Source organism: Mustelus asterias, chromosome 7 (genome assembly GCF_964213995.1).
Source record: "Mustelus asterias chromosome 7, sMusAst1.hap1.1, whole genome shotgun sequence".
Classification (NCBI taxonomy): domain Eukaryota; kingdom Metazoa; phylum Chordata; class Chondrichthyes; order Carcharhiniformes; family Triakidae; genus Mustelus; species Mustelus asterias.
The window spans coordinates 4,024,301-4,039,821 of NC_135807.1; the positions used below are offsets into that span (position 1 = coordinate 4,024,301).

General features: G+C 44.9%; 1 protein-coding gene across 2 annotated transcripts in view; it reads right to left on the reverse strand.

Moving 5' to 3' along the window:
- The window catches only part of osbpl1a (oxysterol binding protein-like 1A), a 314,225-nt gene that overhangs the window by 233,338 nt on the left and 65,366 nt on the right, over positions 1-15,521 (reverse strand). The window lies entirely within an intron of this gene.

Below are 15,521 nucleotides of genomic sequence, written 5' to 3' on the forward strand. Positions count from 1 at the left end.
TTCACACTCTGTCCCTGTTGTTAACTCTCACTCATTCACACTCTGTCCCTGTTAACTCTCACTCATTCACACTCTGACCCTGTTAACTCACTCATTCACACTCTGACCCTGTTAACTCTCACTCATTCACACTCTCACCCTGTTAACTCACACTCATTCACACTCTGACCCTGTTAACTCTCACTCATTCACACTCTGACCCTGTTAACTCACACTCATTCACACTCTGTCCCTGTTAACTCTCACTCATTCACACTCTGACCCTGTTAACTCTCACTCATTCACACTCTGACCCTGTTAACTCTCACTCATTCACACTCTGTCCCTGTTAACTCTCACTCATTCACACTCTGTCCCTGTTAACTCTCACTCATTCACACTCTGACCCTGTTAACTCTCACTCATTCACACTCTGACCCTGTTAACTCTCACTCATTCACACTCTGTCCCTGTTAACTCACTCATTCACACTCTGACCCTGTTAACTCTCACTCATTCACACTCTGTCCCTGTTAACTCTCACTCATTCACACTCTGACCCTGTTAACTCTCACTCATTCACACTCTGTCCCTGTTAACTCTCACTCATTCACACTCTGTCCCTGTTAACTCTCACTCATTCACACTCTGACCCTGTTAACTCTCACTCATTCACACTCTGTCCCTGTTAACTCTCACTCATTCACACTCTGTCCCTGTTGTTAACTCTCACTCATTCACACTCTGACCCTGTTGTTAACTCTCACTCATTCACACTCTGACCCTGTTGTTAACTCTCACTCATTCACACTCTGACCCTGTTAACTCACTCATTCACACTCTGACCCTGTTAACTCTCACTCATTCACACTCTGTCCCTGTTGACTCTCACTCATTCACACTCTGTCCCTGTTGTTAACTCTCACTCATTCACACTCTGACCCTGTTAACTCTCACTCATTCACACTCTGTCCCTGTTAACTCTCACTCATTCACACTCTGACCCTGTTAACTCTCACTCATTCACACTCTGTCCCTGTTAACTCTCACTCATTCACACTCTGTCCCTGTTGTTAACTCACTCATTCACACACTGACCCTGTTAACTCAGTCATTCACACTCTGTCCCTGTTGTTAACTCTCACTCATTCACACTCTGTCCCTGTTAACTCTCACTCATTCACACTCTGTCCCTGTTGTTAACTCTCACTCATTCACACTCTGACCCTGTTAACTCACTCATTCACACTCTGTCCCTGTTGTTAACTCTCACTCATTCACACTCTGTCCCTGTTAACTCTCACTCATTCACACTCTGACCCTGTTAACTCACTCATTCACACTCTGACCCTGTTGTTAACTCTCACTCATTCACACTCTGACCCTGTTAACTCACTCATTCACACTCTGACCCTGTTAACTCTCACTCATTCACACTCTGACCCTGTTAACTCACACTCATTCACACTCTGACCCTGTTAACTCTCACTCATTCACACTCTGACCCTGTTAACTCACACTCATTCACACTCTGACCCTGTTAACTCACACTCATTCACACACTGACCCTGTTAACTCTCACTCATTCACACTCTGACCCTGTTGTTAACTCTCACTCATTCACACTCTGACCCTGTTGTTAACTCACACTCATTCACACTCTGACCCTGTTAACTCTCACTCATTCACACTCTGACCCTGTTGTTAACTCACACTCATTCACACTCTGACCCTGTTAACTCTCACTCATTCACACTCTGACCCTGTTGTTAACTCACACTCATTCACACTCTGACCCTGTTAACTCTCACTCATTCACACTCTGTCCCTGTTAACTCACTCATTCACACTCTGTCCCTGTTAACTCACTCATTCACACTCTGACCCTGTTAACTCTCACTCATTCACACTCTGTCCCTGTTAACTCTCACTCATTCACACTCTGTCCCTGTTAACTCTCACTCATTCACACTCTGTCCCTGTTAACTCTCACTCATTCACACTCTGACCCTGTTAACTCTCACTCATTCACACTCTGACCCTGTTAACTCTCACTCATTCACACTCTGACCCTGTTAACTCTCACTCATTCACACTCTGACCCTGTTAACTCTCACTCATTCACACTCTGACCCTGTTAACTCACACTCATTCACACTCTGTCCCTGTTAACTCTCACTCATTCACACTCTGACCCTGTTAACTCTCACTCATTCACACTCTGACCCTGTTAACTCACTCATTCACACTCTGACCCTGTTAACTCTCACTTATTCACACTCTGACCCTGTTAACTCTCACTCATTCACACTCTGACCCTGTTAACTCACAGTCATTCACACTCTGACCCTGTTAACTCACACTCATTCACACTCTGACCCTGTTAACTCACACTCATTCACACTCTGACCCTGTTAACTCACACTCATTCACACTCTGACCCTGTTAACTCACACTCATTCACACTCTGTCCCTGTTAACTCTCACTCATTCACACTCTGTCCCTGTTGTTAACTCTCACTCATTCACACACTGACCCTGTTAACTCACACTCATTCACACTCTGTCCCTGTTGTTAACTCTCACTCATTCACACTCTGTCCCTGTTGTTAACTCTCACTCATTCACACACTGACCCTGTTAACTCACACTCATTCACACTCTGACCCTGTTGTTAACTCTCACTCATTCACACACTGACCCTGTTAACTCACACTCATTCACACTCTGTCCCTGTTAACTCACACTCATTCACACTCTGTCCCTGTTAACTCTCACTCATTCACACACTGACCCTGTTAACTCACACTCATTCACACACTGACCCTGTTAACTCTCACTCATTCACACTCTGACCCTGTTAACTCTCACTCATTCACACTCTGTCCCTGTTAACTCTCACTCATTCACACTCTGTCCCTGTTAACTCTCACTCATTCACACTCTGTCCCTGTTGTTAACTCACTCATTCACACACTGACCCTGTTAACTCTCACTCATTCACACTCTGACCCTGTTGTTAACTCTCACTCATTCACACTCTGACCCTGTTGTTAACTCTCACTCATTCACACTCTGACCCTGTTAACTCAGTCATTCACACTCTGTCCCTGTTGTTAACTCTCACTCATTCACACTCTGACCCTGTTAACTCAGTCATTCACACTCTGTCCCTGTTAACTCACTCATTCACACTCTGACCCTGTTAACTCACTCATTCACACACTGACCCTGTTAACTCACTCATTCACACTCTGACCCTGTTGTTAACTCTCACTCATTCACACTCTGACCCTGTTAACTCACTCATTCACACTCTGTCCCTGTTAACTCTCACTCATTCACACTCTGTCCCTGTTAACTCTCACTCATTCACACTCTGACCCTGTTGTTAACTCACACTCATTCACACTCTGTCCCTGTTAACTCACACTCATTCACACTCTGACCCTGTTAACTCACACTCATTCACACTCTGTCCCTGTTAACTCTCACTCATTCACACTCTGACCCTGTTAACTCTCACTCATTCACACTCTGTCCCTGTTAACTCTCACTCATTCACACTCTGTCCCTGTTAACTCACACTCATTCACACTCTGACCCTGTTAACTCACACTCATTCACACTCTGTCCCTGTTAACTCTCACTCATTCACACTCTGACCCTGTTAACTCTCACTCATTCACACTCTGACCCTGTTAACTCTCACTCATTCACACTCTGACCCTGTTAACTCTCACTCATTCACACTCTGACCCTGTTGTTAACTCTCACTCATTCACACTCTGACCCTGTTGTTAACTCTCACTCATTCACACTCTGTCCCTGTTAACTCACACTCATTCACACTCTGACCCTGTTAACTCACACTCATTCACACTCTGTCCCTGTTAACTCTCACTCATTCACACTCTGACCCTGTTAACTCTCACTCATTCACACTCTGACCCTGTTAACTCTCACTCATTCACACTCTGACCCTGTTAACTCTCACTCATTCACACTCTGACCCTGTTGTTAACTCTCACTCATTCACACTCTGACCCTGTTGTTAACTCTCACTCATTCACACTCTGACCCTGTTAACTCACTCATTCACACTCTGACCCTGTTAACTCTCACTCATTCACACTCTGACCCTGTTAACTCACTCATTCACACTCTGACCCTGTTAACTCACACATTCACACTCTGACCCTGTTAACTCTCACTCATTCACACTCTGACCCTGTTAACTCTCACTCATTCACACTCTGACCCTGTTAACTCTCACTCATTCACACTCTGTCCCTGTTAACTCACACTCATTCACACTCTGTCCCTGTTGTTAACTCTCACTCATTCACACTCTGACCCTGTTGTTAACTCTCACTCATTCACACTCTGACCCTGTTGTTAACTCTCACTCATTCACACTCTGACCCTGTTAACTCTCACTCATTCACACTCTGTCCCTGTTGTTAACTCTCACTCATTCACACTCTGACCCTGTTAACTCTCACTCATTCACACTCTGTCCCTGTTGTTAACTCTCACTCATTCACACTCTGACCCTGTTAACTCTCACTCATTCACACTCTGACCCTGTTAACTCTCACTCATTCACACTCTGTCCCTGTTGTTAACTCTCACTCATTCACACTCTGTCCCTGTTAACTCACACTCATTCACACTCTGTCCCTGTTAACTCACACTCATTCACACTCTGACCCTGTTGTTAACTCTCACTCATTCACACTCTGTCCCTGTTGTTAACTCTCACTCATTCACACTCTGTCCCTGTTAACTCACACTCATTCACACTCTGACCCTGTTAACTCACACTCATTCACACTCTGTCCCTGTTAACTCACACTCATTCACACTCTGTCCCTGTTAACTCACACTCATTCACACTCTGTCCCTGTTGTTAACTCTCACTCATTCACACTCTGACCCTGTTAACTCTCACTCATTCACACTCTGTCCCTGTTAACTCACTCATTCACACTCTGACCCTGTTAACTCTCACTCATTCACACTCTGTCCCTGTTAACTCACACTCATTCACACTCTGACCCTGTTAACTCTCACTCATTCACACTCTGTCCCTGTTGTTAACTCTCACTCATTCACACTCTGTCCCTGTTAACTCACACTCATTCACACTCTGACCCTGTTAACTCTCACTCATTCACACTCTGTCCCTGTTGTTAACTCTCACTCATTCACACTCTGTCCCTGTTGTTAACTCTCACTCATTCACACTCTGACCCTGTTAACTCTCACTCATTCACACTCTGTCCCTGTTAACTCACACTCATTCACACTCTGACCCTGTTAACTCACACTCATTCACACACTGACCCTGTTAACTCACTCATTCACACTCTGACCCTGTTAACTCACACTCATTCACACTCTGACCCTGTTAACTCACACTCATTCACACTCTGACCCTGTTAACTCACACTCATTCACACTCTGACCCTGTTAACTCACTCATTCACACTCTGTCCCTGTTGTTAACTCACTCATTCACACTCTGTCCCTGTTAACTCACTCATTCACACTCTGACCCTGTTAACTCACTCATTCACACTCTGACCCTGTTAACTCACACTCATTCACACTCTGTCCCTGTTGTTAACTCTCACTCATTCACACTCTGTCCCTGTTGTTAACTCTCACTCATTCACACTCTGACCCTGTTAACTCTCACTCATTCACACTCTGTCCCTGTTAACTCTCACTCATTCACACTCTGTCCCTGTTAACTCTCACTCATTCACACTCTGTCCCTGTTAACTCTCACTCATTCACACTCTGTCCCTGTTAACTCACTCTCATTCACACTCTGACCCTGTTGTTAACTCTCACTCATTCACACTCTGTCCCTGTTAACTCTCACTCATTCACACTCTGTCCCTGTTAACTCACACTCATTCACACTCTGTCCCTGTTAACTCTCACTCATTCACACTCTGACCCTGTTGTTAACTCTCACTCATTCACACTCTGTCCCTGTTGTTAACTCACACTCATTCACACTCTGACCCTGTTGTTAACTCTCACTCATTCACACTCTGTCCCTGTTGTTAACTCTCACTCATTCACACTCTGACTCTGTTGTTAACTCTCACTCATTCACACTCTGACCCTGTTAACTCTCACTCATTCACACTCTGTCCCTGTTAACTCACACTCATTCACACTCTGACCCTGTTGTTAACTCTCACTCATTCACACTCTGTCCCTGTTGTTAACTCTCACTCATTCACACTCTGACCCTGTTAACTCTCACTCATTCACACTCTGTCCCTGTTGTTAACTCTCACTCATTCACACTCTGACCCTGTTAACTCTCACTCATTCACACTCTGTCCCTGTTAACTCTCACTCATTCACACTCTGTCCCTGTTAACTCTCACTCATTCACACTCTGTCCCTGTTAACTCACACTCATTCACACTCTGACCCTGTTGTTAACTCTCACTCATTCACACTCTGTCCCTGTTGTTAACTCTCACTCATTCACACTCTGACCCTGTTAACTCTCACTCATTCACACTCTGTCCCTGTTGTTAACTCTCACTCATTCACACTCTGTCCCTGTTAACTCTCACTCATTCACACTCTGACCCTGTTAACTCTCACTCATTCACACTCTGACCCTGTTAACTCTCACTCATTCACACTCTGACCCTGTTAACTCTCACTCATTCACACTCTGTCCCTGTTAACTCTCACTCATTCACACTCTGTCCCTGTTAACTCTCACTCATTCACACTCTGTCCCTGTTGTTAACTCTCACTCATTCACACTCTGTCCCTGTTAACTCTCACTCATTCACACTCTGTCCCTGTTAACTCTCACTCATTCACACTCTGACCCTGTTAACTCTCACTCATTCACACTCTGTCCCTGTTGTTAACTCTCACTCATTCACACTCTGACCCTGTTAACTCTCACTCATTCACACTCTGTCCCTGTTAACTCTCACTCATTCACACTCTGACCCTGTTAACTCTCACTCATTCACACTCTGTCCCTGTTGTTAACTCTCACTCATTCACACTCTGTCCCTGTTAACTCTCACTCATTCACACTCTGTCCCTGTTAACTCTCACTCATTCACACTCTGACCCTGTTAACTCTCACTCATTCACACTCTGTCCCTGTTGTTAACTCTCACTCATTCACACTCTGACCCTGTTAACTCTCACTCATTCACACTCTGTCCCTGTTGTTAACTCTCACTCATTCACACTCTGTCCCTGTTAACTCTCACTCATTCACACTCTGACCCTGTTAACTCACTCATTCACACTCTGTCCCTGTTAACTCTCACTCATTCACACTCTGTCCCTGTTAACTCTCACTCATTCACACTCTGTCCCTGTTAACTCTCACTCATTCACACTCTGTCCCTGTTGTTAACTCTCACTCATTCACACTCTGTCCCTGTTAACTCTCACTCATTCACACTCTGTCCCTGTTAACTCTCACTCATTCACACTCTGACCCTGTTAACTCTCACTCATTCACACTCTGACCCTGTTAACTCTCACTCATTCACACTCTGTCCCTGTTAACTCTCACTCATTCACACTCTGACCCTGTTAACTCTCACTCATTCACACTCTGACCCTGTTAACTCACTCATTCACACTCTGACCCTGTTAACTCTCACTCATTCACACTCTGTCCCTGTTGTTAACTCTCACTCATTCACACTCTGTCCCTGTTAACTCTCACTCATTCACACTCTGACCCTGTTAACTCTCACTCATTCACACTCTGACTCTGTTGTTAACTCTTACTCATTCACACTCTGACCCTGTTAACTCTCACTCATTCACACTCTGTCCCTGTTAACTCTCACTCATTCACACTCTGTCCCTGTTAACTCTCACTCATTCACACTCTGTCCCTGTTAACTCACACTCATTCACACTCTGACCCTGTTGTTAACTCTCACTCATTCACACTCTGTCCCTGTTGTTAACTCTCACTCATTCACACTCTGTCCCTGTTGTTAACTCTCACTCATTCACACTCTGACTCTGTTGTTAACTCTCACTCATTCACACTCTGACCCTGTTAACTCTCACTCATTCACACTCTGTCCCTGTTAACTCTCACTCATTCACACTCTGTCCCTGTTAACTCTCACTCATTCACACTCTGTCCCTGTTAACTCACACTCATTCACACTCTGACCCTGTTGTTAACTCTCACTCATTCACACTCTGTCCCTGTTGTTAACTCTCACTCATTCACACTCTGACCCTGTTAACTCTCACTCATTCACACTCTGTCCCTGTTGTTAACTCTCACTCATTCACACTCTGTCCCTGTTGTTAACTCTCACTCATTCACACTCTGACCCTGTTAACTCTCACTCATTCACACTCTGACCCTGTTAACTCACTCATTCACACTCTGACCCTGTTAACTCTCACTCATTCACACTCTGACCCTGTTAACTCTCACTCATTCACACTCTGTCCCTGTTAACTCTCACTCATTCACACTCTGTCCCTGTTAACTCACACTCATTCACACTCTGTCCCTGTTAACTCTCACTCATTCACACTCTGACCCTGTTAACTCTCACTCATTCACACTCTGACCCTGTTAACTCTCACTCATTCACACTCTGTCCCTGTTAACTCTCACTCATTCACACTCTGTCCCTGTTAACTCTCACTCATTCACACTCTGACCCTGTTAACTCTCACTCATTCACACTCTGTCCCTGTTAACTCTCACTCATTCACACTCTGTCCCTGTTAACTCTCACTCATTCACACTCTGTCCCTGTTGTTAACTCTCACTCATTCACACTCTGTCCCTGTTAACTCTCACTCATTCACACTCTGTCCCTGTTAACTCACACTCATTCACACTCTGTCCCTGTTAACTCTCACTCATTCACACTCTGACCCTGTTAACTCACTCATTCACACTCTGTCCCTGTTAACTCACACTCATTCACACTCTGTCCCTGTTAACTCACACTCATTCACACTCTGTCCCTGTTAACTCTCACTCATTCACACTCTGACCCTGTTAACTCTCACTCATTCACACTCTGACCCTGTTAACTCTCACTCATTCACACTCTGTCCCTGTTAACTCTCACTCATTCACACTCTGACCCTGTTAACTCTCACTCATTCACACTCTGACCCTGTTAACTCTCACTCATTCACACTCTGACCCTGTTAACTCACACTCATTCACACTCTGTCCCTGTTAACTCTCACTCATTCACACTCTGACCCTGTTAACTCTCACTCATTCACACTCTGACCCTGTTAACTCTCACTCATTCACACTCTGACCCTGTTAACTCTCACTCATTCACACTCTGACCCTGTTAACTCTCACTCATTCACACTCTGTCCCTGTTAACTCTCACTCATTCACACTCTGACCCTGTTAACTCTCACTCATTCACACTCTGACCCTGTTAACTCTCACTCATTCACACTCTGACCCTGTTAACTCTCACTCATTCACACTCTGACCCTGTTAACTCTCACTCATTCACACTCTGACCCTGTTAACTCTCACTCATTCACACTCTGACCCTGTTAACTCTCACTCATTCACACTCTGACCCTGTTAACTCTCACTCATTCACACTCTGACCCTGTTAACTCTCACTCATTCACACTCTGTCCCTGTTAACTCTCACTCATTCACACTCTGACTCTGTTAACTCACTCATTCACACTCTGACCCTGTTAACTCTCACTCATTCACACTCTGACCCTGTTAACTCTCACTCATTCACACTCTGACCCTGTTAACTCACTCATTCACACTCTGTCCCTGTTAACTCTCACTCATTCACACTCTGACCCTGTTAACTCACTCATTCACACTCTGTCCCTGTTAACTCACTCATTCACACTCTGACCCTGTTAACTCACTCATTCACACTCTGACCCTGTTAACTCACTCATTCACACTCTGACCCTGTTAACTCACTCATTCACACTCTGACCCTGTTAACTCTCACTCATTCACACTCTGACCCTGTTAACTCACTCATTCACACTCTGACCCTGTTAACTCTCACTCATTCACACTCTGACCCTGTTAACTCACTCATTCACACTCTGACCCTGTTAACTCTCACTCATTCACACTCTGACCCTGTTAACTCACTCATTCACACTCTGACCCTGTTAACTCTCACTCATTCACACTCTGACCCTGTTAACTCTCACTCATTCACACTCTGACCCTGTTAACTCTCACTCATTCACACTCTGACCCTGTTAACTCACTCATTCACACTCTGACCCTGTTAACTCACACTCATTCACACACTGACCCTGTTAACTCACTCATTCACACTCTGACCCTGTTAACTCTCACTCATTCACACTCTGACCCTGTTAACTCTCACTCATTCACACTCTGACCCTGTTAACTCTCACTCATTCACACTCTGACCCTGTTAACTCACTCATTCACACTCTGACCCTGTTAACTCTCACTCATTCACACTCTGACCCTGTTAACTCTCACTCATTCACACTCTGACCCTGTTAACTCTCACTCATTCACACTCTGACCCTGTTAACTCACTCATTCACACTCTGACCCTGTTAACTCACACTCATTCACACACTGACCCTGTTAACTCACTCATTCACACTCTGACCCTGTTAACTCTCACTCATTCACACTCTGACCCTGTTAACTCTCACTCATTCACACTCTGACCCTGTTAACTCTCACTCATTCACACTCTGACCCTGTTAACTCTCACTCATTCACACTCTGACCCTGTTAACTCACTCATTCACACTCTGACCCTGTTAACTCACACTCATTCACACACTGACCCTGTTAACTCACTCATTCACACTCTGACCCTGTTAACTCACTCATTCACACTCTGACCCTGTTAACTCTCACTCATTCACACTCTGTCCCTGTTAACTCACTCATTCACACTCTGACCCTGTTAACTCACTCATTCACACTCTGACCCTGTTAACTCTCACTCATTCACACTCTGACCCTGTTAACTCACACTCATTCACACACTGACCCTGTTAACTCACTCATTCACACTCTGACCCTGTTAACTCACACTCATTCACACTCTGTCCCTGTTAACTCACACTCATTCACACACTGACCCTGTTAACTCACTCATTCACACTCTGACCCTGTTAACTCACACTCATTCACACACTGACCCTGTTAACTCACTCATTCACACTCTGACCCTGTTAACTCACACTCATTCACACTCTGTCCCTGTTAACTCACTCATTCACACTCTGACCCTGTTAACTCACTCATTCACACTCTGACCCTGTTAACTCACACTCATTCACACTCTGTCCCTGTTAACTCACTCATTCACACTCTGTCCCTGTTAACTCACTCATTCACACTCTGTCCCTGTTAACTCACTCATTCACACTCTGTCCCTGTTGTTAACTCTCACTCATTCACACACACCCTGTTAACTCTCACTCATTCACACTCTGACCCTGTTAACTCACTCATTCACACTCTGACCCTGTTAACTCACTCATTCACACTCTGACCCTGTTAACTCTCACTCATTCACACTCTGTCCCTGTTGTTAACTCTCACTCATTCACACTCTGACCCTGTTGTTAACTCTCACTCATTCACACTCTGACCCTGTTGTTAACTCACACTCATTCACACTCTGACCCTGTTAACTCTCACTCATTCACACTCTGTCCCTGTTGTTAACTCTCACTCATTCACACTCTGACCCTGTTGTTAACTCTCACTCATTCACACTCTGACCCTGTTGTTAACTCACACTCATTCACACTCTGACCCTGTTGTTAACTCTCACTCATTCACACTCTGTCCCTGTTGTTAACTCACACTCATTCACACTCTGACCCTGTTAACTCTCACTCATTCACACTCTGACCCTGTTGTTAACTCACTCATTCACACTCTGTCCCTGTTAACTCACTCATTCACACTCTGTCCCTGTTAACTCTCACTCATTCACACTCTGACCCTGTTAACTCTCACTCATTCACACTCTGACCCTGTTAACTCTCACTCATTCACACTCTGTCCCTGTTAACTCACTCATTCACACTCTGTCCCTGTTAACTCTCACTCATTCACACTCTGACCCTGTTAACTCTCACTCATTCACACTCTGACCCTGTTAACTCTCACTCATTCACACTCTGTCCCTGTTAACTCTCACTCATTCACACTCTGTCCCTGTTAACTCTCACTCATTCACACTCTGTCCCTGTTAACTCTCACTCATTCACACTCTGACCCTGTTAACTCTCACTCATTCACACTCTGTCCCTGTTAACTCTCACTCATTCACACTCTGTCCCTGTTAACTCTCACTCATTCACACTCTGTCCCTGTTAACTCTCACTCATTCACACTCTGTCCCTGTTAACTCTCACTCATTCACACTCTGTCCCTGTTGTTAACTCTCACTCATTCACACTCTGTCCCTGTTAACTCACTCATTCACACTCTGACCCTGTTAACTCTCACTCATTCACACTCTGTCCCTGTTGTTAACTCTCACTCATTCACACTCTGTCCCTGTTAACTCTCACTCATTCACACTCTGTCCCTGTTAACTCTCACTCATTCACACTCTGACCCTGTTAACTCTCACTCATTCACACTCTGTCCCTGTTGTTAACTCTCACTCATTCACACTCTGACCCTGTTAACTCTCACTCATTCACACTCTGACCCTGTTGTTAACTCACTCATTCACACTCTGACCCTGTTGTTAACTCTCACTCATTCACACTCTGTCCCTGTTGTTAACTCTCACTCATTCACACTCTGTCCCTGTTGTTAACTCTCACTCATTCACACTCTGTCCCTGTTAACTCTCACTCATTCACACTCTGTCCCTGTTGTTAACTCTCACTCATTCACACTCTGTCCCTGTTAACTCTCACTCATTCACACTCTGACCCTGTTGTTAACTCTCACTCATTCACACTCTGACCCTGTTGTTAACTCTCACTCATTCACACTCTGTCCCTGTTGTTAACTCTCACTCATTCACACTCTGTCCCTGTTGTTAACTCTCACTCATTCACACTCTGTCCGTTAACTCTCACTCATTCACACTCTGTCCCTGTTGTTAACTCTCACTCATTCACACTCTGTCCCTGTTGTTAACTCTCACTCATTCACACTCTGTCCGTTAACTCTCACTCATTCACACTCTGTCCCTGTTGTTAACTCTCACTCATTCACACTCTGACCCTGTTAACTCTCACTCATTCACACTCTGTCCCTGTTGTTAACTCTCACTCATTCACACTCTGACCCTGTTGTTAACTCTCACTCATTCACACTCTGTCCGTTAACTCTCACTCATTCACACTCTGACCCTGTTAACTCTCACTCATTCACACTCTGACCCTGTTAACTCTCACTCATTCACACTCTGACCCTGTTAACTCTCACTCATTCACACTCTGTCCCTGTTGTTAACTCTCACTCATTCACACTCTGTCCCTGTTGTTAACTCTCACTCATTCACACTCTGTCCCTGTTGTTAACTCTCACTCATTCACACTCTGTCCGTTAACTCTCACTCATTCACACTCTGTCCCTGTTGTTAACTCTCACTCATTCACACTCTGTCCCTGTTAACTCTCACTCATTCACACTCTGACCCTGTTGTTAACTCTCACTCATTCACACTCTGACCCTGTTGTTAACTCTCACTCATTCACACTCTGTCCGTTAACTCTCACTCATTCACACTCTGACCCTGTTAACTCTCACTCATTCACACTCTGACCCTGTTAACTCTCACTCATTCACACTCTGACCCTGTTAACTCTCACTCATTCACACTCTGTCCGTTAACTCTCACTCATTCACACTCTGTCCCTGTTGTTAACTCTCACTCATTCACACTCTGTCCCTGTTAACTCTCACTCATTCACACTCTGACCCTGTTGTTAACTCTCACTCATTCACACTCTGACCCTGTTAACTCTCACTCATTCACACTCTGTCCGTTAACTCTCACTCATTCACACTCTGACCCTGTTAACTCTCACTCATTCACACTCTGACCCTGTTAACTCTCACTCATTCACACTCTGACCCTGTTAACTCTCACTCATTCACACTCTGTCCCTGTTGTTAACTCTCACTCATTCACACTCTGTCCCTGTTGTTAACTCTCACTCATTCACACTCTGTCCCTGTTGTTAACTCTCACTCATTCACACTCTGTCCGTTAACTCTCACTCATTCACACTCTGTCCCTGTTGTTAACTCTCACTCATTCACACTCTGACCCTGTTAACTCACTCATTCACACTCTGACCCTGTTGTTAACTCTCACTCATTCACACTCTGACCCTGTTAACTCTCACTCATTCACACTCTGACCCTGTTAACTCTCACTCATTCACACTCTGTCCGTTAACTCTCACTCATTCACACTCTGTCCCTGTTGTTAACTCTCACTCATTCACACTCTGACCCTGTTAACTCACTCATTCACACTCTGTCCCTGTTGTTAACTCTCACTCATTCACACTCTGTCCGTTAACTCTCACTCATTCACACTCTGACCCTGTTAACTCTCACTCATTCACACTCTGACCCTGTTAACTCTCACTCATTCACACTCTGACCCTGTTAACTCTCACTCATTCACACTCTGTCCCTGTTAACTCTCACTCATTCACACTCTGTCCGTTAACTCACACTCATTCACACTCTGACCCTGTTAACTCACTCATTCACACTCTGTCCCTGTTAACTCTCACTCATTCACACTCTGTCCCTGTTAACTCTCACTCATTCACACTCTGACCCTGTTAACTCTCACTCATTCACACTCTGACCCTGTTAACTCTCACTCATTCACACTCTGACTCTGTTAACTCTCACTCATTCACACTCTGTCCCTGTTAACTCTCACTCATTCACACATTGACTCTGTTGTTAATAGAAGTATACAAAATAGGTGCAGGGATAGGCCATTCGGCCCTTTGGAGCCTGCATCACCATTCAATATGATCATGGCTGATCATGCACTGTCAGTATCCGACTCCCGCTTTCTCTCCATACCCCTTGATCCCTTTAGCCACAAGGGCCACGTCCAGCTCCCTCTTGAACATATCTAACCAACCGGCCCCAACAGCTTTCTGTGGTAGAGAATTCCACAGATTCACAACTCTGAGTGAAAAAATTCTTCCTCATCTCAGTCCTGAATGGCTTACAACTTAAATGTTTTTTAAAGTTTATTTATTAGTCGCAAGTAAGGCTTACATTAACACTGCAATTAAGTTACTGTGAAATTGCCCTAGTTGTCACACTCTGGTGCCTGTTCGGGTACACTGAGGGAAAATTTAGCATGACCAATGCATCCTAACCGGCACGTCTTTCAGACTGTGGAAGGAAACCGGAGCACCCGGAGGAAACCCACGCAGACACGGGGAGAACGTGCAGACCCAACAGACAGACAGTGACCCAAACCAGGAATTGAACCCGGGTCCCTGGCACTGTG